The sequence below is a fragment of the Carlito syrichta genome, unplaced genomic scaffold (assembly GCF_000164805.1).
Source record: "Carlito syrichta isolate Samal-C Ts95f unplaced genomic scaffold, Tarsius_syrichta-2.0.1 Scaffold80817, whole genome shotgun sequence".
In the NCBI taxonomy this organism is placed as follows: Eukaryota; Metazoa; Chordata; class Mammalia; order Primates; family Tarsiidae; genus Carlito; species Carlito syrichta.
In genome coordinates this window covers 41,320-61,531 of record NW_007024913.1, presented here as the reverse complement: position 1 = coordinate 61,531, position 20,212 = coordinate 41,320, and positions in this window count along the sequence as shown.

Here is a 20,212-nt window from a genome sequence, read left to right as displayed (position 1 = left end):
TTCATGCGGCTTGTTGCATGTGTGAGATCCTCCTTCACCTTTTGTCCGCAGCGTTCGCACCCCTCCTCCCTGGCAGACCCAGCACTCGGCCCCTTCTGTTCAGGGAGGCTCTTCTAAGGCCCTTGCCAACAGACCCTGTCACCTGACCAGGACGGGCCGATGAAGACCTTAGCTCTTTTCCCCTTCTTTACTCAATAAACATTGTTGAGCTCTTTCCAAGTCAGCTGGTGCGAGCCCAATCCGTTAGTGCTGGGTGCAAGGCCCCGGTTCGGACCTGCGGGATGCCGCCCATCTCCCTGAGGACGTACTTTCTTCCGGGTCTTTCTGCCACAAACAATACCCAGCACACATGGTGGTTCACAGCTTCCTGTAAAGGAGGCCTTTGTTTCTATAAAACTGATTCCCAGGAGTAGCAGTGCTGGGTTGAAATGAATGTCCATGTTTAAGCCCAACAGCGTTTCCCTATTCCACCCCAAAGGCTCGGATGATCCCCACCCATCACCCAGCAACACGCAGGGACGCTGTCTCTGCCGCCTGGCTCTTCCTACCCCAGGCGTGCCCAAGCCCGGCCGCCCCCGGGTGCCGTCACACCTCCGGATGCTTCCAGGATCCCTGTCGAAGGCAGACTCTCTCCGCTAGCTGACGAGAGTGGGATGTGCGAGTGGCTGTCCCAGCATGAGCAATGGAGGCTGCACCTCGTGGGGAGGACGTGAAAGCCATCGCCGCACGGGCTGAAAGCCGTCACCATGCATCGGCCATTCCAGACAGTAGTACCGGTGACGTTCAGCGACCCTCGGTTGGCTTAAATCCTAAGCCCTCGCTGTGGTTACTGTGGAGTTTTAACATACATTTTTCTCTTCTGAGAGTTAGAAAACACAAAATTATGTTCAAACAGGATCAGACGTCCAAAATGTACTGCAGCCACAAGCTTTAAGGCAGTTCCTCGAAGGCTGGTGCCTGAGTACACAAGGACAGGTACAGCTCCACAGGGAAGGGCGTCCCTTTTGAAGAGGAGAGCCAGGAGGAATGGTGAGAAGTGCTGGCCTCACGCTGCCAAGAAAGCACAGGGATTGTCTTCTCCAAGAACTGGACACTCACTCGACCGCTGCGAACCAAAGCGTGTCAGTGTTCACAGTCAGTCATTGTCTCTCATTTTTGTAGGAGAAGAAAACCTTCAGAGCTTTCATGAATTGTAACAGTTGTGATACGTTTTCTGGCAGAAATGTTTTAGTGGAAATGTTTCACCTGCAGAGACGTTTGAAATCCACTGAGATCAGCTGTGAGGAAACGGAGATGTGAGCAGTGGTGCAGTTTCTGGGACTTAGGAATCTCCATCAAACTGATCTTTATGCCCGAGACTTTTCCCAGGGATTTGTTGCTCGCTTCATACTAAGGAAGCTCTTCAAAATTAAAGTTAATAACAACAGGGCTCTGGCGAACTGTGACTGAAGACAGGTGGAGGCCTCTGGACTTGAACCCCGGCACCTGGTTTCAGAGTCTGGACTCCCAACCACTGCACAACCTCCCAGCCGCCGTGACTGGACCCTGTGGTGTGGAGAGGGCTGCACGGACAGGACGCTGGCGGGTGTGTCTCCGCACCCATCGATGCCATGACAGCCGCAGACAGGAGAGGACTTCCTGCTTTGGAAGCCAGGTGGCCTCAGAATCTCTCCCCAGCGCCAGGGGCTGCCCGCCCCACCTTCTCCCTTCCCGATGGACCACTTGCCCGCCTGTCCCTGTGGCCTGTCTTCCGGAGGGAGCCCCGACAGGAGTGCCAAGCCACGGACACCAGGGGGCTGGTTTTTTAAGGGCCAGTCCTTTTCTTGTTAAGGAAGTATTCGCGTGAGGAGGGATACACGTACAATATTTTGACCTTATCATTTTTGAAAAGCTTTTTGAGAACTTTTAGACCACTTGGCCTTTCTGAACCTTCTGGGAGAAAGCTAAGTCGAGAGCCTACTGCATCCATCCATGTCATGACTTGGGTTCAGGGCTCTCATCTACGCAGTGCTGCTGGGCCCAGAGGCTGTCTTGATGTCGCAACACTGACGGGAAGGACAGGGGACCGAGTGACACACTGTGCAGCCAGCAGCCGGCAAAGCCCAGTCCCAGAGCCCCCTGCCTTGGACCGGTTCACGGTCCCTAGCCCTCCCTCGCCGTGGGTCCCGGGACATGCCCTCTGTGCCCCCACACTTAGAGCAGCCATCATCACACCCGACGGTAACTGGGCCTTTTAGGAAGGCAAGATTTCCTGCAGAGAATGCACCTGGGGTCTCGGAACCATCCACGGCTTTGAGGAGAAGCACAGACGTAGATGTTGCGGGCGGGGCCGTCTTTGAGGCCTTTCTCAGCCTACAAATCCCAGGGCAGAAGCCCAGGGTGGGACGTTCAGGCAGGTCCGCCTGGGGCTGGGCTGGGAGACAGGCTTCAGTCTGAGCGGCACCTTTGCACCAGCAGCTTCAGGGTCACGCGGAGAACCGTGAGGGAGGGGAATCTCTCCAGACCCGTTGACGGCTCTGCAGGGCCCAGCCTGGGTTCTGACCAAGCCTCTGGTTCAGGGAACCCCTGCTCTCCTGGGCGTGGCCCTGTGGACTCTGGAAGGGTGGGGAACACACTGGCCGTGGGGGGTACACGGAAGTGGCGGAGGGGGTGGCGTGGTTTCTCCAGGCGTGGAGGCCCGCTGGTGCCGGGGGTCAGCCCTGGTCACCTGTGTGCAGCCATTGCGGGCCGCGCCCTGTCCCCCTGGAGACCTGCTGGGTCCACCCTGTCTCAGGCGGCTTCGGTCTGCCTTCAAGCCCCCACTTCATGGAGCCGCAGAGCCGCCCTCCTGTCCGCCCTCATCGGCACCAGGAACGTCTCGTCCCAGGGGCGACTCAGCTTCTGGTGTCAGGCCCGGCCCCTCCCTGCCCCTGGGCACAGTGAGCCCGTGCCCCTGAGGCCCCCGGAGCCCGTGAGACACGGGGTCAGGGGCGCGGGGGCGGCATCTGGCCCATAGCTGGTCTGTCTGGCAATCAGTGAAAAGCTGCAGACACGCCCGTCTTCCTGTGTGGCCGCACAGCAGTGCATCCTGACGCCCGAGGCCCTTCGGCATATCCCCCAGCCACGTGTAAGTCCAGGACTGCGAGGGAACCCAGCGCTGGGTATGTGTCCTCTCCCTTCAGCCAGAGGACACACATCGGCTCCCTGGCTGGGAATGTCCCCAGGGCGGCAGGTCCTGGCCCGTGTCCCGGCCACAGATGGCCATGACTGTGCACACCAGGACACTCAGCGTGAGACCAAGGGAGTGTGCAGAGGAGCTGGGTGTCCCAGGGGATAGTGCCCCCGAGATGACCCCTGAGTGGCAGAAAGCCCTCTTCCTCTCCACGCCCCCCGCCCGCCACCAGCGGCCTGGCATCTTCGTGGGGATAGCACTGAGGAGGGTCCTACTGGCCCCACCTGGGCTCCCCGTAGGGCAGAGCGCCACGCTCCAAGGGCTCCCAGCAGGAACAGGCCCAGTAACGGCCCTTGTGGCCTCTCCTCCCGACTGGCCGTCGCACCCCTTGGCTGGCGTTTCCTTGGCTCGCCCCCGGAGAAATGGCTGGAACCCCCTTGAATTCCTGCCTGAGGGTCTACCTCTGCGAGAAGTCCAGTTAAGACGAGGACAACAGGAAAATATCCACGGTGGACTGCCCAATGAGGAAAAGGGATAGCTTTCATTCTTTCTTACAAACAAAAAGCAGTGGACTCATTCATTCATTTGTTCACTCACTTATGTGTTAGCAGGTACTTATTGGATGCCTCCTGTATGCATAATCCCGGGCCGAGACTGTCCTCCGAGAATGAGAAGAGTTTAAATTAGTTTTACAATGAAATGTGACTAAGGGACACTCAGTGGAAAATCAAAGTGGAATGTGAGAAAGGCTATTCAAATAAAAGGTTAAGGGAGTAGGGGAGAATAATTTCTGCCGGTGGCTGGGGGCACTTGGCAAGGGCTCCGCAAGAAAGACTTCAACCAGAGGCCGTTCCGTGGAGGGATGGTGAGGAGGAAGGGTCCGGGCAGGCGGAGGATCCTAGGCCCTGGTCGGCAAATGCCTTGGGCACTGCCCTGCCCTGCTGGACCTTCTTGAATCCAGAGGAATGCATCCACAAATGCACAAAGGGCCAGCTTGTGAGATCTCTCTCTCACTCGAGGGCAAGACTGGGCGAAAGAGGCACATGACAAAACTGCCGGGATATTTTCGCCAGTGTTAAAGCTGGCCTGCCAGTGACAGACTCGGCCTTCATACAAACATAAGAATAAACATGTCCCCCGTCAGGGAGCCAGTAAGACGTGAAAACTGGATTTATACGCTTTAGACTAATTTCAAAAAGTTGCAGTACATGTGTTAATAGACATAAAATTGGCTAATAGCCTGCAGGCAACACGCTGTAACTTCTGGTCTTATCTTTCCTGCAGATGGAAATTAATTCCTCTTGAGCAGACGCAATCTGCATCGGCCGAGCGTCATTTGCCTTTGGGCCAAAATCCTTCGCAGCACTCTGGTTTTTCCACAAGTGAATCTCCACCCCTCCAGGGTTGTAACATTGTCTAGTCAATAGAAAAATCAGTCACAGGTGACCTCCCAGCACTGCGCCGAGTGAACACCCAGCAATCTTGTTGTCCTGGTTCCAAGTTAGGATAGCTGTCTTCAAACCCTGCCCTTTGTAATTACAAACAGCCTGCAGAAGTACTTCCAGATGACAGAAAAGGGGCTGCCCTCTCGCTAGGCGTGGCCTGGCGGTCACAGGCACCACGTGGGTGCTGGGTGACCAGCAGGCTTCCTCGAGTCTGCGTTGCGGCTCTGCAACCGCCCAGTGCAGGGCAACCAGAGAGAGGAATCTCAGCTTGAACTCGGGAAAGTCTCTGTTATTTTCCCTCCCACCCTGAAGCTTGGACACCAGCCCAATGAACTCTCTCCGTCAGATTGAAGCTGGAGAACCTGTGAATCTGGCGAGTTCTCTTCTTGAGGTCTACCCAATTTTCTAAGGCTCCTGGCCTGCCGGGAAGTGGCCTTTCTCCCTGGCCGTGGGTCTGGGACTTCACCACCGGGGCAGCAGGCTGGTTTTCCTGGGAGAGCTCTATGGGCACGGGCTCCTGTGTGGAGTCCAGCTCTTACCAGAGGGTTTGTTGAATGTGGCTGGGTGCAGACGCGGCTGCTAGGTACGCTGAGATCGTTCCTGTGCACTGTGCACTCTCAGCATACCCTGAAGATGACAGACCTCAGCATCTTCCAGGGCCTATGTGGAAGAAACTGGAGAATGTCCTAATTCAGCAGTTCTACAGACTTAGATAACTTCACTAATGACGAGCATTAATGGTAAAAGAAATGCTTCAAAGCTGTTGGTAATCATCAGCTTGATCAACCACGACAGGACCATCGTTCTCTTATCTCCATAGAAAATGAGGCTACGGGATTGTCATCTGAAAGAAGAGTTAAAGCGTTTATGACCAAAGTTGCAGGGAAACAGGCGTTGTAGGGCTGGGGCAGGCAGCTCATCCGTCAAACTGTGATGTCATTCTTTTCTGGATCTTGTGCTGCATGTGTCAATTGAGTGTTTTGATTTTCATTTGCTGCGATCTATCTTTTGGTTATAAACCTGCACTAACATGGAGCCTTGCTCCGTGTAAGCTCCTTAAAGAGGGTCCTCTGGAAGCACCGGGCCCCCGAACCTGGATCGACCCACCGCCGGCAGCCCCAGCCGCTTCCGAGGCGCCCCTTGGAGCTGCCGCGGCCGCAGAGCCCGTGCTCGGCCCTGCCTGGGAAGTCTCCCTCCCTCGGCCCCTTCCCTCGGCGTTTTGTGTTCCCCTTGCCAGTCTCAGACTGAGCTCTTTGTTGAGCTCAAAGGTTTCCTAAAAGTCAGCTCTAATCATCTTCTATTTTCTCCTCTGCAAGAGTTCCCCAGGCAAGGAACCTGAATCCCCGCCTAGAATTTGTGGGGGGGGGGTGTGGAAACCACAAGGTGACCTCTCGGTAAATGACCCTGCTGTGTGAGCGACTGTGATGACTGCTCAGGTTGCTTTAGCCGTCTGTTGCACCTGCCTTCAACTTCAGAAGACGGCATGTCTATACAAGCCGGTCTGAGTCACGTCTTGGGCCGGTGGAGGGGAAAGCTTGCAAGGGCCCCGGGTCGCTCACCGGACACCCTCCCTCTCTGCTGCACAGACACCCTGAGGAAGCGGCCGGAACCCCTGAGTTCTGGGGCCTCTCCCGTCACCCCCACAGCTCCCGGGTTGGGGAGAGGACGTGTTGAGCGGAGTGCTGAGACGGCCCTGGAAGAGACAGCGTCCCGGCCTGCCGCCGTTCTAGCATGTTCGCCGCCAGGCTGCATCTGTACGATGTCCACACTGTTGGGAACAGAGAGCCTTCTTGGGAGCAGCGGTTGTGTCCTCTCCACGCACCTTGGCTTCTCTTCCACCTCAGTGGTGCCTGGGCACGCCTGGCTGTGAAACAGCGTGATTAACTGCCGGGCTCCAGAGAGGTGATAATTTTCAGTTCATTCTCACGTCATTTTGAGTCAAGATTTCAGTCTGGAAATGCTTTCTCTCCTCCCTCCGACAGCAGCTCCCACAAGGATTCTGCTGGAAGCTTTCTATTTTCATCACTCTGATTGCAAATCACTGATTTGGTGTTTCGGAAGTTGGCATGTTTGGGGCAGCAAAGCTTTCCGCTAACAGACGGATGAGTGCCCGGCTTGCTTATAAAACGCACACACGTGCACTGCAAAGGCCCCTTGAAGGGTACATGCGCGCGCTTTGCAAGCAAGCCGGGCACTCATCCGTCGCGCTCATCACCGCCGCGCTAGCAGACGCCCTTCAACTCTGGGCGCCTCCTCCACCCTGAGGAACCCTTCCTCCAACCTTCACCAAGGCCGTCCTGGCATTTGCCTTGGCAACCAGGCCAAGTGGACCCATCTTTAAGCCACACTCAGCACCCTCAAAATAAGATGCCACACTTTGGCTTGGTCTTAGTACAGCGCACATGCTCTCTGAGGGCCGCCGCCGCCGAGGCTTCTTCTACCTAACAAGGGCCTTGGCATCCACAACCCCCCTCTTAGCTCAGCACTCCACTCTACTGACTTCCTGAGTCTTCGGCCAAGCTCAACTCTTTCAGCCAACTGCCAATCAGAAAATCTGTGTGTCCACCTGGGACCTGTAAGTCCACACTTCAAGGTATCCTGCTCACTAGGTGAAGCCAGCATACACCTTTGATGTACTGATTAATGTTTTGCCTGAAACTCCTTTCTCCCTAAAATGTATGAAACCAAGCTGTCATCTGACGGCCTCAAGCACACTTTCTCAGGACCCTCGAGACTGTACCCTGGGCCACGGCCATTCATAGTGACTCGGAATAAACTTCTTTAACGTATTTTACAGAGCTTGACATAACACCCACACATTAATGAACATTTGTTTGCTTTTCTCTCATTAATCTTTTTGTTATAGGGCACCAGCTAAGAACTCAGAAGGTAGGGTGAAAATCAGTGGGTCCTCCCCTACAAAATGGAAGTCAGAAGTCCGTCGGGGTCACAGTCAACCGAAGGCTTGACCGGGGCTGAAGGACACAAGGAGTCCATTCTCAGGTGGTATCCTGCAAAGCACCTCACATGACAATGTCTGCTGTCCCTGCACTGGCAGCGCTGGGACCTCCCCACCAGCCTCCTAAAGAACTCAGAGAGAGACAGAGAGGCTGGCCTCGGGAAGGGGGTCATGGGGGGAGAGTCACAGCAGGGAAGGCGAGGAAGTGGCTTGGCCGTCAGCTTCCCAACACAGAGAGACTCAGTGTCGAACCGTGACTCCGCTGAACTCGCTGTGTGACCCTGGACTCATCTCTCCAGGCCTCAGCTTCTTCACCGGCAAAACGGAGACGTCCATGACGCCCGTCCACAGGGCTCCCATGAAAAGCAGATGAGAAAGCGCACACAAGTCCCAGTGTCTGCAGCTCGATCAGCACTCAGGATGTAGCTCTTCCGTGTGGGTCACCGGTCACGCTGGCGGACAGCGTGGTTCTGCCGACGGGGCGGGCGCGACGGCCTGACCAGCACGCGCGGCAGCTCGTCTTCATCCACACGGCAGCCCTCCGAAGGAGGGGTCCTCGAGAGAACACGCCAGCGGCTCCCGCGAGCCACACCACCAGGGAGCGCGAGGTGCACGTGAGGCTGGCCGCGACTATGCCCGCTGGGCCGTGTCTCCTCTTTCTTTCCACATGGACAGTGGGAGCCATGTTCTCCCGGCAGGTGCAGGTCGGAGTGCACCTCGGGGGCTGGGATGGAGCTTGGGGCCCTGGCATTCGTTAGGGGTCAGTGCCCACAAAGGAGGGTGAGCGAGAGGAAGGTGACCCGTGATGCAGGACTAACTGGCTTCTGCTGACCTCTCAGGGAGCGCCGGGGCTCGGACAGCTCAGCAAGATTTCTTTCAGGCAGAAAAGACACAGCTTCCGGCCCAGCAAAGTGACCCAGAGCGGCCACAGGATGGAGCTCAGTGAAGGGCCGTGTCCACCAGGATCTGTGTGCAGCTCAGCTTCAGAAACCACTCTTACCCCAAGCCAACCAGGACTGGGCTTTTCTTCCGCATGAGGCGGGCCTGGAGGTCAGTGGGTCGGGGGTGGGGAATCATGGGGAGGGGGGCTTCTGCGCTGCTCTCCGTGACAGCCTCAGATCTGTGGCTTCTCTTCCTTAGCGCTGACAAAGACGCCCTCCTGACCAAGCTTCAGTTGGGCTCCTCTGAGCCCTCGTCTCGACCAGGCCTCGGCCTCAGACCCGTCCTGTCTGCTCCTGCCTGGCCCCATCTAAGCAAAGATCCCACTGAGTCCCTGCACGTCTGGTCAAGCTCGCTGTCCTCACCACACGGCTCCTCTCCCAGCCCTGGATGACGCCTTGGTTTTATCTGTAACACCTGGGCAAACAGCAGGAATGCATTCTAAGTGAACAAAGCAAAAAATGCAGCCTCTCTCTGTCCCTCCACCACACACCACGCTGACAATTGCTATGGGTGAGTTTTTCTTGTTATGCTTTGGTGTATTTAGCAAATTGTACACAAAACGCAGGCGGCCAGGTGCTGTGGCTTATGCCTATAGTCCTGTCTACTAGGGAGACTGAGTCAGGAGGAGCTGTTTGAGCCCAGGAGTTGGAGGCTGCTGTGAGCTACGATCACACCCCTGCACTCCAGCCCGGGTGATGGAGCGAGACCCTGTCTCTAAAACCACAGCAAAACCAAACCCCTCAGTCCTACCCCGCAAAATAAGGAAAAGTATAAAAGTAAGAAGTCCTGTTGATTCCCGTGATTTGTGGTAGTTTTGTTCTAGGAAGCCACACGAAACACAGAATTAGGGAACACTGAACCATACACCCAGAGGAAACGCAGGGTTAGGTTTCTGGTCTCCTGGTCACCCCACCTTTGTCAACCAAGACCTCACTTTGTTGTATGTGAGTTTGTTTAAACAGACCTCGCTGATGTATTGTTGATGCATTGACACTGGCTCGTGGCCTCCAGCCCTGGAACTGGCGCCTGCACGGAGCTCACGGAACGTGGATGCTTTTCCTGCAATGCATGTCACAGCCTTCCTGTGCCTGGGATGTTCGCCAGCCCTTCAGCCCATGCTTGGGACCAGTGATACCAACCCAAAGCACCAAAATGCAAAGACATGGCGCAAAGCAGACTGCCGCATGGACCCTGGATCCCAGCAAGGGAACTGGGGCAGGGAGGGAGGGAACCCCGGCGGCCCCAGGACCTGCCTGGGGCCGTGTGCACCAGAGGTTCAGGGCTTTTGCACATGTCCCTGCGGGGACCTCACCAGCCAGCGAGCGCTGACTCTGGGGTTACAAAGCAAGTTCAGCGAGTAGGTGAACTTGCAAACCAGAGTCTGCGAGCGACGAGAATCCACGGCGTGGGGTCTGTGCTCTGCCTTTGCCACTGTAAGCCGACGTCCCGAGAGAGCGCCGATCCACCGAGCAGAGCTCACCCTTGCGTCCATCTGTTCATGCCAGTGCTCAGGCCTTCCCCTCACGCCTCTCCCTGCCCCGCCTTGGCCTCGCCTGCAGGCCCCGGGGGAGGGGGACGGACACCAGGAGCAGGATGGAAGGCGGAGCCCTGTGGACAGAGAATACTGGGAACTGGGCTTGGCCTTTGGAAGAAACTACACGTCAATCCTATTTCCTGCAGGTCAAATGACCACAGGGGCGCAAGAAAAACGCCCAAGATAAGCAGAAGAGGGAATGTGCGAGATTCGCCCTCCCAGCCAATCCGTTCACCCCTCACGCAGTCCCTGTGGCCCAAGCACTCGTCCAGGCACTGGGCGCCTCACGGGCGAGGCACAGGATGGTCCGTGGAGCTGATGGGAAGTGAATTTAGTGACCCAGGAGTTCGGATGGTGGCAAGGCCAGGACGAAAAGAGTGACAGAAGCCGGGGAGGGCCCTTGCAGGCCAGGCGGGTGTGGTGGCTTTCAGCCACCAAGAAGATAGACCCCAAGACCCTCACTGCAGTGGGTAGTGGGGCGGGGGCTGTGGTTTCCCCCTTTCCTCTCTGTCTCACAGATGCTCTGTGATCTGTGTATGCATTTTACTTACGAACAATAATGTCATCAGAAGAGGAAGGACTGCTGGGTTAAGAGACCCACGACGCCCTGCCTCAGCGGGGCTGTCACACTCGGGTTTTGTCACGCTGGTTTTTATTTCCATTTGGGAAAGGGTGTGTCTCAGAGGATAGGACATTTTTATTCTGTAAGGCTGGGTCTCTGGTTCCTGTGGTCTGTAGTGTCTATGGGGACGGGGTGCCTGGCTCCTGTGGACTGGACAGTGTCCACGTCATCTGTGTTCGACCTGACTGCAGGGTCTTGTGCTGCCTCCATTGTCCGGGAACACCGCAGCCTTTTCTGGGGTGCTTTTCCGTGCTGGATGGGAACGCCCAGCCCGGCTGGCGGCACCTGGCCAGCTCCCAGCTGTCAGGGATGGCGCTCCTCCTCTGTCACCCGTGCCACGGGCCAGACACGGAGAGAAAGAAAACCCCTGTTTTAGATAAACTGGCTTTGCTGGCCTGACATTCAGGAGAAACGAACAAAAGGGCAGGGCGGCCGTTCCCCGAGCTCCCGCAGCAGACGCGCTTCGGAAAACTGGTGACAGCTTTGTGTCACAGTCGTCCGACGGCGAGCGTGGGGGGCACACTTGAGCTTTGCTTCTTGTGGGCTCAGTCCAGACACACATCCTGGGGCCCGGCCTACTTCCAAGGTGTGGTTGTCTGTGGGGGGGTGGTCGCGAGGACGTGAGGCAGCTTTCCCCCCCATTCCACCGTGGGCGCTGGGATGCCTACTAGCAGCACTTTCCGTTTTCTGGCCGTGAACCCCACTTTCTCCCGGCCACCCACTGCTGCTCTCTGAGCCAACCAAGGCATCCGGTGGTGATGTCAGTCCCACGTCCTATCACTCGGGAGAAAACCAGGTGATGCCACGTTGGTGCTGGAGGGACGGTGTCAGGTCCAGCCATTGCCGGGGTCGTGAGACTAAAGTAGAAGCAGGAAGGCAGGTCCCTGTCTTTGCTGGGCAGCCCGCCTGTCCCTCCTGACACCTGGAAAGTGAGCCCTGAGCGGACACAAACGCTTTCATCTGGCGTGGGCCGGGCCCCCGGAGCCTAGCACACTGCTGACAAATTACAGGGTTCAGCAAGCGAGTGAGTCAGTCTTCCTGATACACAGAGACGCAGGCACATCTCAGTGCCCGAACTCTACAGCCGGAAGGTGCCGTGGGCCCCGCGACGCACAAGGCACTCTGCAGCCAGCAGTCTCAGCGGCTTGGGGAGCTGATTAGAAACAGGCTTGGGCCCCAGCCCAGACCCACGGAAGCAGGGCATGCCCAGTGTGCCGACGGGATGATGCTGAGTTTTAGAAGCGTGGCTGTTTTAGTTTTAGAAGTGTGACGCTGCCTGGTGCCGTAGGGGACTTTAGAAACACGTGGCACCTGGCCCTGTCTCAGAGGAGCGCACGTGCTGCCCAGCCTCCTGACCGTGAGCTCCTTCACCTCCCACGCCTCCGTTTCCTGGTCTCTTAAACGGGGGCATGCCGTCTGGCTAAAGACCCCAGGCACACAACGTAGTTGCGCTGTGCTCATCAGCGGCTGCTGCAGTGAGAGGAACAGCACTTGGGGGAGGTTGTGGAGGGATCCGAACTTGCACAGGGGACTTGGCAGAGAATTCCGAGGATTCAGAGACTGTGCTCTGGGCTGGGGCTGCCTGGAAGTGGAAGCCATTGGTAAGCCTTAGGCGTTTTTACCTAGGGGGATAGACAATGCAGGAGAAAAACCACAGTGGGTGAAGAGCTAAGTCACTGGTACCAGCTGGAGCCATGCACGGTCGCTGCGGCACGGGCTGTGTCCTCGCATAGTCTGTGCGGTTACAGGGTGGTCTTGCCTTTGACGTGCTCTGCCACAGCACCTGACAGCCTCATCTGCTGTTGGCGTGTGTGAAACTATCCATGTCTAGCATGTCATCAACATAAAAAGTCAGTAAAACATTCCACCTTTTTGGCACTGAGTCTTAGCACCCCAGTGTGTGTTTTATGCCGCCCTCACGTCTTAGTTCTCACCAGCCACATTTCAGACGCTCGAGGGCCACACGTGGCCAGCCTCGCCACATGGGAAGTTCAGCGCTGAGAGCTACTTTGAGGATAATGCCAGGCAACAGTTAAAGTAATCATGCCCGCCCTGGTCCAGCCAATCTCTGTTGCTGTTGCTGTCGCTGACACAATAAAAGGAGAACCGATGGGCACCTCATCGGGCAGTGCTGGAATGAGTCTCCCAGAGGAGTCAAATATTAACGTCCGGAAGTGTCTGGAGGGAGTTTTGTGCTGTTGGGAAGTGCTGGCTCCATGAGTGTTCACTGGATGACAGTCATTAAATGTGTTGCTCACATCTGCTTTTGTTTGTTTACTAATTATTGTTATTTTTTATCTTAAAGATGTGGGGTCGAATTCAGGATTAGGAACAAGTGGTAAAGTTTGGGCCTCCCTTTGGCCTGAGATCTGGTTTGAGATCAGGTACCCTTATTGACGTTATGTGCCCCCCGACCCGGCAGTGTCCGCTACTGCCAGTCCTTTTCTTAGTATTATGGTAAATGTTCAGGGTCTGCTTATGAGTGAGACATATTCTATGTTCTTACTAATTCTCATCTACATCTTGTTTGTGTCATAACTGATAGAAATGCTAACATTTCCTAATGTACTCTGGAGTCATAATTTTTCTTTGTAATTCAATTACTATATATTTTACATAGTTTGAAGCTAAATTGTTAAGTGCATACCACATCATGATATTTGTATCTTTCTGATGGTTTTTCGTTTTATTATTATTTAGTGGCTCTCTTTATCCCAAGTTTTTGCCTTGAATTCTGTCTGATATTGCTATAACCACCTTTCTTTCTGTTAAAATTTTCTTGGTATGTAATATTTTTCCTTTCAAATGATTTTAAATCTTTCTGCATGGTTTTAAGAGATCTCTCATAAATGGATTTTTCTTCATCTAATCTCATAATCACTATCTTTTATAGCTAAATTTAACACATTTATACTTATTGTACTTTGAAGGACTTTCTCTTCTACTTTGTTAATTCAGTCATCTAAAGTTTGTATAACATACTGAAGTTTTTCGTTTCTAGCATTTTAATTTTTCATAGCAATCCATTCTTGTTTCCTTCTGCCTTTATAATTCTATGCTATGTTAAATAGCATTTATAGTCTTATTCGCCTCTCTGAACATCTTTCTTAGTTCATTCCTGGCACTGTAACAAAATATCTAAGACTGGGTAATTGATAAAGAACAGAAATTTATTTTCTCGCCGTCCTGGAGGCTGGGAAGTTCACAGTTGAGATGCTGGAAGATTTGGTGTCTGGTGAGGGCTGCTCTGTTTCCAGTGTAGCATTTCTTGCTGTCTCCTCACATGGCCAAAGGGGCCAACAGCTCCCTTACACCTACAGTACTTCTATGGGTGCTGATCTCATACATGAAGGCTCCACCTGCATCAGTTAATCACCCAAAGACCCCACCTCTTGATGTTATCACATTGACAATGAAGTCTCCACATGTGAATTTTGGGGGCACATGTTCAGACCACAGCAGCGTCCTAAACATATTATGACCTTTGCTGAACTCTTGTCCGCATTTGTTCTGACTGCTCACTGTTCTGACTCTTTCCCAGCATTTGGTTTCTTGTGTTTTAGAATTTTGGTTTCGAGGGGGAGATTTCATTTGCTCTTCAACATGTATTTTCTCTTTGTCTTTTTACTTTGGTGCTCACTGTCCTCATGTCAGGTTTTTGTAGTCACTGCTACCTGGCTACTGCATCCTTGTGCGGACAGTCTCAAGCAAGTCCAGCTTCTGGTGATTCTGAAGACTTGGCAAATACAGCTGGAGACGGTGAGACTTGGGGGTCATGAAATTTAGATGGTATCTCCTATGTCCCCAGGCCAGCAAACGCGATTGGTCACAGCATGGTTTTTCTTTCTCATCTTCAACTGACGCTGACATTGGAGCAAATGTTCTCTGAGCCCCTGGCTTTGGCCTCCTCTTGGGCGGAGCCTTCTGGTCCCCCAATGTCCCACTCCACCACTTCCTTTTTGTCTGTGTCCTGTAAGTGTCTTGCGCTTCAGGCTTTTCTCTGCTTTACATGCCCCCGCCTTTATGTTTTATGTTCTTGTGTACGTGGCTTTGTCTATTTTTATATTTCATCTATCACTGCTGATTTGACGCCGAGGAGGTGCAAGAAAAGCATGGTTTCATTTCACTTTGTTGACCAGCGGTCCCAACTTGCCATTACTAACCTTACTCTCTGGTGTGTACCCTATGAGTACATCAGCTCTGGGAGGCAGGGGCTGTGTGCGGAACATCTTGGTCTCTCAGGGTCAGTGCACCACCAGGACAAAAGAGAGGGTCCTTCGCAAACACTCCTCTGTAAATGCTGAGTATCTTGACTCGGTGGGGCCAGCCTTCTCTCGAAGGCTTATGTTTTGAGAATCTATTGGCACAGTCCGCTGGAAAACCTCTCTGCAGAGAGAGATGTTCATTTATTTCTTTATCTTACTAGTATAATTTTTTCCAGTTCTACATTTGTGCGTGCAAAAAGACGGAACCAGTCTCAGATGAAGGCCTCAAACCCAGAAGCTCACAGAGGTGGTCAAAGAGGAGGAATCTGGGAGAATGCCATGTGTTCCTCTTCCTCTCCAACTTCGACTCTCCTTTCCAGCCTGGCTCAAGGGTCCTGGAGCTGTTCCTAACCAGCCCAAGGGGGCTTCTCCACACAGAATCCCTCCAGCAACTGACAGTCACATCATTCTACTGTCCTGGCTCTAGGGTACTCTAAAACAGCTTAGTTGTTTCATCTGTGAAAGTGTGAGGCCAGGGAGCTTCTCCTGGCCCCCTCCCACCGCTCACGCAAGCCCACGTGGCAGTCCTGCCCTCGCACCCCTTGCCACTTCCACCCTTCCATCCAGGGCCTGCTCTCAGCTCACAACCAATGGAAACACATCCTCGTTTTTAACGGAGGTACACCACATGCAAGTGCACACCTCTTGAGGGAACAACTCAGTCAACTTTTACACATAAACACAGACCCTCATGTAGTCACTACCCACATGAAGATTCAAGCCATTTCCCACATCACAGGTAGCTCCTGTGAGCACCTTCTCAGCCAGCCTTCTCTCCCCTCTTCTCAGATACCTGCCAATCTCAATTCTGATCTCTTGTATGCCATTATATATCATTAATAATATATATTAACATACCATATATATACTACAGTTAGATGTGCCTGTTCCTGAACTTCATATAAATGGAACACCTGTGTGTATATGTTAAAAAAAAAAAAGTATTTGAAATAATCTTAAGCCTGCATACGAATTGCAATAACAGCAAAAGGAGCACCCATATGCCTTGTTCCCTGGTTACTAACTGGGACATTTTGCCCCCATTTGTGTTATAACTTACTGTCTGTCTACCTACCCATCCATCCATCCATCCATCCATCCATCCATCCACCCGTCTATCTCTGTCTGCCCATCTGTCTACCCATCCATCCATTGATCGCCATCATCTACCCAAGGATTTTTTCCAGAGCCTTTTCTTGATCATTTGAGAGAAAGCTGTCTATCCCGTGGCTTTTTACCTGTAGTACTTCAGTGGACATTTTCTAAAAATCAGCGTTTCTCCTATATAGCCACAGTAGCGTTATCAATTTATGCATTTGTATGTAACCTAAAGTGTGCATTTTGGTTCTGCTGACCGACACCCTCAGAGTAAGTCCACCACCAGATGTTCCATTTAGTTGTCACGGCTCTTTAGACTCATTTAATCTGATCATCTTTTGGGATCTTTTATAGCATTTGACACTTTTGGAGAACACATTCTCCTGTTCCTTCTGGTGGGATGTCTGATGTTTCATGACTAGGCTACGTCCACATCCCCAGCTGGGAGAGGATGTGATGCTGTGTCTTCAGCGTATCATACCTGGTGACACAAGGCACTCATCTCTCATTGGACATATTAATCTTGGTCACCTGTTAATCACTATCTATAGATAGGATTTCCCCCTTTCAACTAACAGGCAAGCTGGGGGGGGGGTGCACTTTAAAGCCATGCAAATATCCAGGAAAATCCCTCCCACTCCCTCAATTTCGTGTCCATGGATGATTCTTGTGTAGTATGACAGTTGCAAAATGATGACAACAAAGTTAGTGACGAGGCTGGATCTTCCAATTCCAGCCAACAATTACCTTTACCAGTTGACTTTCAACATTCTATTGCAATCAACAATCCTTCTTTCTCTCATGTATGTGCTTATTACTGGCATGGGCCCTATATTCCTGTTTTTCAATTGCTTAACATAAACTGACTTTTGGAAGCATTTTCCATACTTACTTTTTAAAAAAAATCTGCTTATTCTTATGCTAGTACCATGTGTGCTTTGCTCAATCTCAAGGTTGCGTCTGTGGATTAGGGTCTAGGAAGACCCTAATTGCTTTATTACTCTGAACTCTGGGATCATTTCTGCAGAATTTCTCTCACATGCCTTTTCTATTCACAGCGCCCTCAACCCTGCTGGGGCTTGTAACTGTGTTGAATCCACAAATTACCAGGGAAATAAGGCAAGTTCATGACACGCAGTTTACATCAGCAACCGTCTGCTCTCCAGTTACTAAGGCTTTAATCAGACCAGCATTTCCAGTGGACCTGCCTTCTGCCATCAGCCCGGGGTGCCTTTTCCTCCCCGAGCATGAAGATGCCTGGCAGCAGGGACTCCACTCAACCACAAATGGGAATGGCGGCACACGCGGTCCCGAGCCAGCGAGTCGGCCACATGCACTCGGCCACGCTCTGGCAAACCAACCTTTTCTCAAGTCCCTTCCCACCTTAGGGGGAGAACAGGTGAGGCGCGTGGGAGAAATCTGTGGATGTCACACCCTACGGCATGGGGCAGAGGACGCCCACCTCCTCGCAGCTGGAGAGGACGTACTCCGTGGTCCTCACCAGAGCACAAGGATGCTGGGGTGGATGGAAGCTGGGCTCTGCCCAGAGTGAACGACCTGGAGTGCAGAGGCAGCTTTAGTTCTCGTCCTGGATTAGTCACGCACTACGTAGTTGATTTGGGAACGCTACATGGCCCAAGGGTCAGTGCGCCCATCTGCAGAGCAGAGGCAACAGCTGCCTGGCGGGGACGGAGTGGGGGGCCATGCAGAACAGGTGGCGGGTACCCAACTAACACCACGGAATTTCCACTCACACTTTCCCGTGAGGTGAAGGAGCCTGGCAGAGCCTGGGAAGAGGGTCTCCCTGGTAACTAAGTCACCTGCTAGGACCTGACAGAGCAGCTCACCTACGCCCGAGGGGACCCGTCTCTGTGGCAGTCTCTCTGAAGTTCCACAAAAACATTCTACCACAAAAAGAAACAGTCTTGGTCCATCCAAACTTACCAAGAAAGGAACGAAGTTAACAGATAAGATTTTCTTCTTTTTCAATTTTTTAACCAATCTTTCCTAAACCTTCGATACTTGGTGCAGGTGCTGGAAATGTAAAATAAAGAGAAATTATTTTGAAAACTGCAGTCGAGCTGAGATTGCCAGCCTGTGATTGTACTGTTGACCAGACACTGAAGCAACATGTCAATGCATTATTTGTGTGAAGCCAAATCACAGTCAGTGGTAGAGAAAACCAAATGTCAATATTTTAGTGTTCTTCAAAGACAATCACGATTCCCAGGCTACTGGGCCGAGGGACACAGTCCGGGGCTCTGGTTTGTGTGAGACCCTCCTCTCACTCGACTTGTCTTCTCAATTGCAACATGGGCGATGGTGTCTGACACTTGCATAGTTTTACAAGATGCTAAGCTCTTTCCCAAGAAAGTTCTCTCACAGGAACATGAAAACACCTTACAACAGAAAGCACTATACACACGGAAAACTTTACTGCTACATTTTTAGGGAATTTCCTCCAATTTGAATGGCTTGAGGGAGGTTTCCAGTCAGTCAGCCTGAGTTCCATAGATGGCCTGCTTGTAGACACATCACATTTTAGAGCGGTGGTTCCTAACCTTGGCTGTAGAGATGTTACAAGGGGAGGCTTAAACACCACTGATGTCTGGGTCCCTCCCCCACCGGACCTGGGTTCCGAGACCACCTGACAGGAGTTGTAAAAGCTCCCGGCAAGGTGACCACCTGCAGCCAGGGTGGAGGAACACTGTGTTGAATGTGGGCGAGAGCTGCCTTTGCAGGCCGCGTGGGAATGGCCAGTGTGTGACGTGTCCTCTGCACCCTCCTGTGTGGGTAGACCTCGTCATGAATGCAGATCTCACTGACCCGTGGGCCCCTGACCCTTGGGCCTCCCTCTGGGGGTAAGTGATGCCTAAACATGGGCTCTGTATCATTCAATCCCAAGCTTCTTCCACGACAGAGGCATCCTGTTACCTGCTGGGGAAAGGAGACAGACAGGCAGGGAGATGCAGGCCAGGAAGCCAGGGCTGGGGCTTCACACTGCACATCCCCCTAGCCCTGATTCCGCAGGGAGAAAGCCTGGGGTTTCATACTATACACCTCCCCTCACCAGCTTTCTCTCACCAGTTCCTTTCTCCAGGCCTCCCTCCAACTTGGATGCATGTTTTCCTAGACACCCATTTCTGCTGTGACGAAGTCACTTCTGTGCTGTCACTGATGACACCTGGCAGGGGGCTGGCTGTTGCTGGCACTCTGGGAAACTGCGAGGGCACAGCACGTCAGTCCCAGGGGGACAGGTGCCCACCCAGCGCTCTGTGGGGAGCACCGACAGGTGGCCCACGTCTCCGACGCCACATTTGCCTCAGGCACTCATTTAGACAAGGACTCTGCAGGATGCTCCAGAAAGCCACTCATTGCCATCCATTCCAACAGTCCCACTGATACAGCCATCTTGCGTCTTCATAAGGCTTCTGTGACAGAGTGTTGAGCTAATTCCTTCCCAAGGAAAGCCAAATTGGCACAGTGTCAGAACTCGATGGATGTCGCCTTTTTTGTAAAAACAACAAAGTGTCTACATGACCTAAAGCACACTTGGTGCTCATTCTGTAAAGTCTGCTTCTGGAGACTCCAGGTCAGATCGGTCCTTTTAACTCTTCCAGAGAACTGCCAAAGGAACGGTGATGCGCCTCCCACGTTAGTAGATTCTTCGGCCTTTGTGTGAACATCTCGTATTTGCTGTTGGGGTGCTACAGACGGCATTTATTGAGATTAATTTGGCCTGACCTGAACAAGCCCCCGCATTCATCTAGAAAGGGTAAAAACATAACATGTGACATGGACGCTGTCAGTGGCTTGCGAACTCCACTTGGAAGCAGAACAATCGATGAAGAGATGGCGGGACTCGGGACCTGCTGCCTTCTGGAGCGGATGGTGCCTCGCTGAGCCTCTCACTTCAGGGAGTGCCGGCAGGTGCTGGAGGCCGACGCCAGCTTTTGGACAAGCCCTGTTCCGAGTCTTGTCAGGCGTGAGCCTTCGTGATACATGAGGAATTGCAGCAGAAGCAGCAATAAAACCAGGAGAAACCTGGCTACAGTGAAGTCCGCTTTACGGAGAGTCCCTGGAGGGCAGCAAAGCGTCCTCTGTTCTTGTCAAATAGACTAGCGTGCGCAGAGCCTCTCCCTGCACAGGAGACAGAAACCCGCAGGAACGTGCATCACCCAGCACCCGAGGTGTCT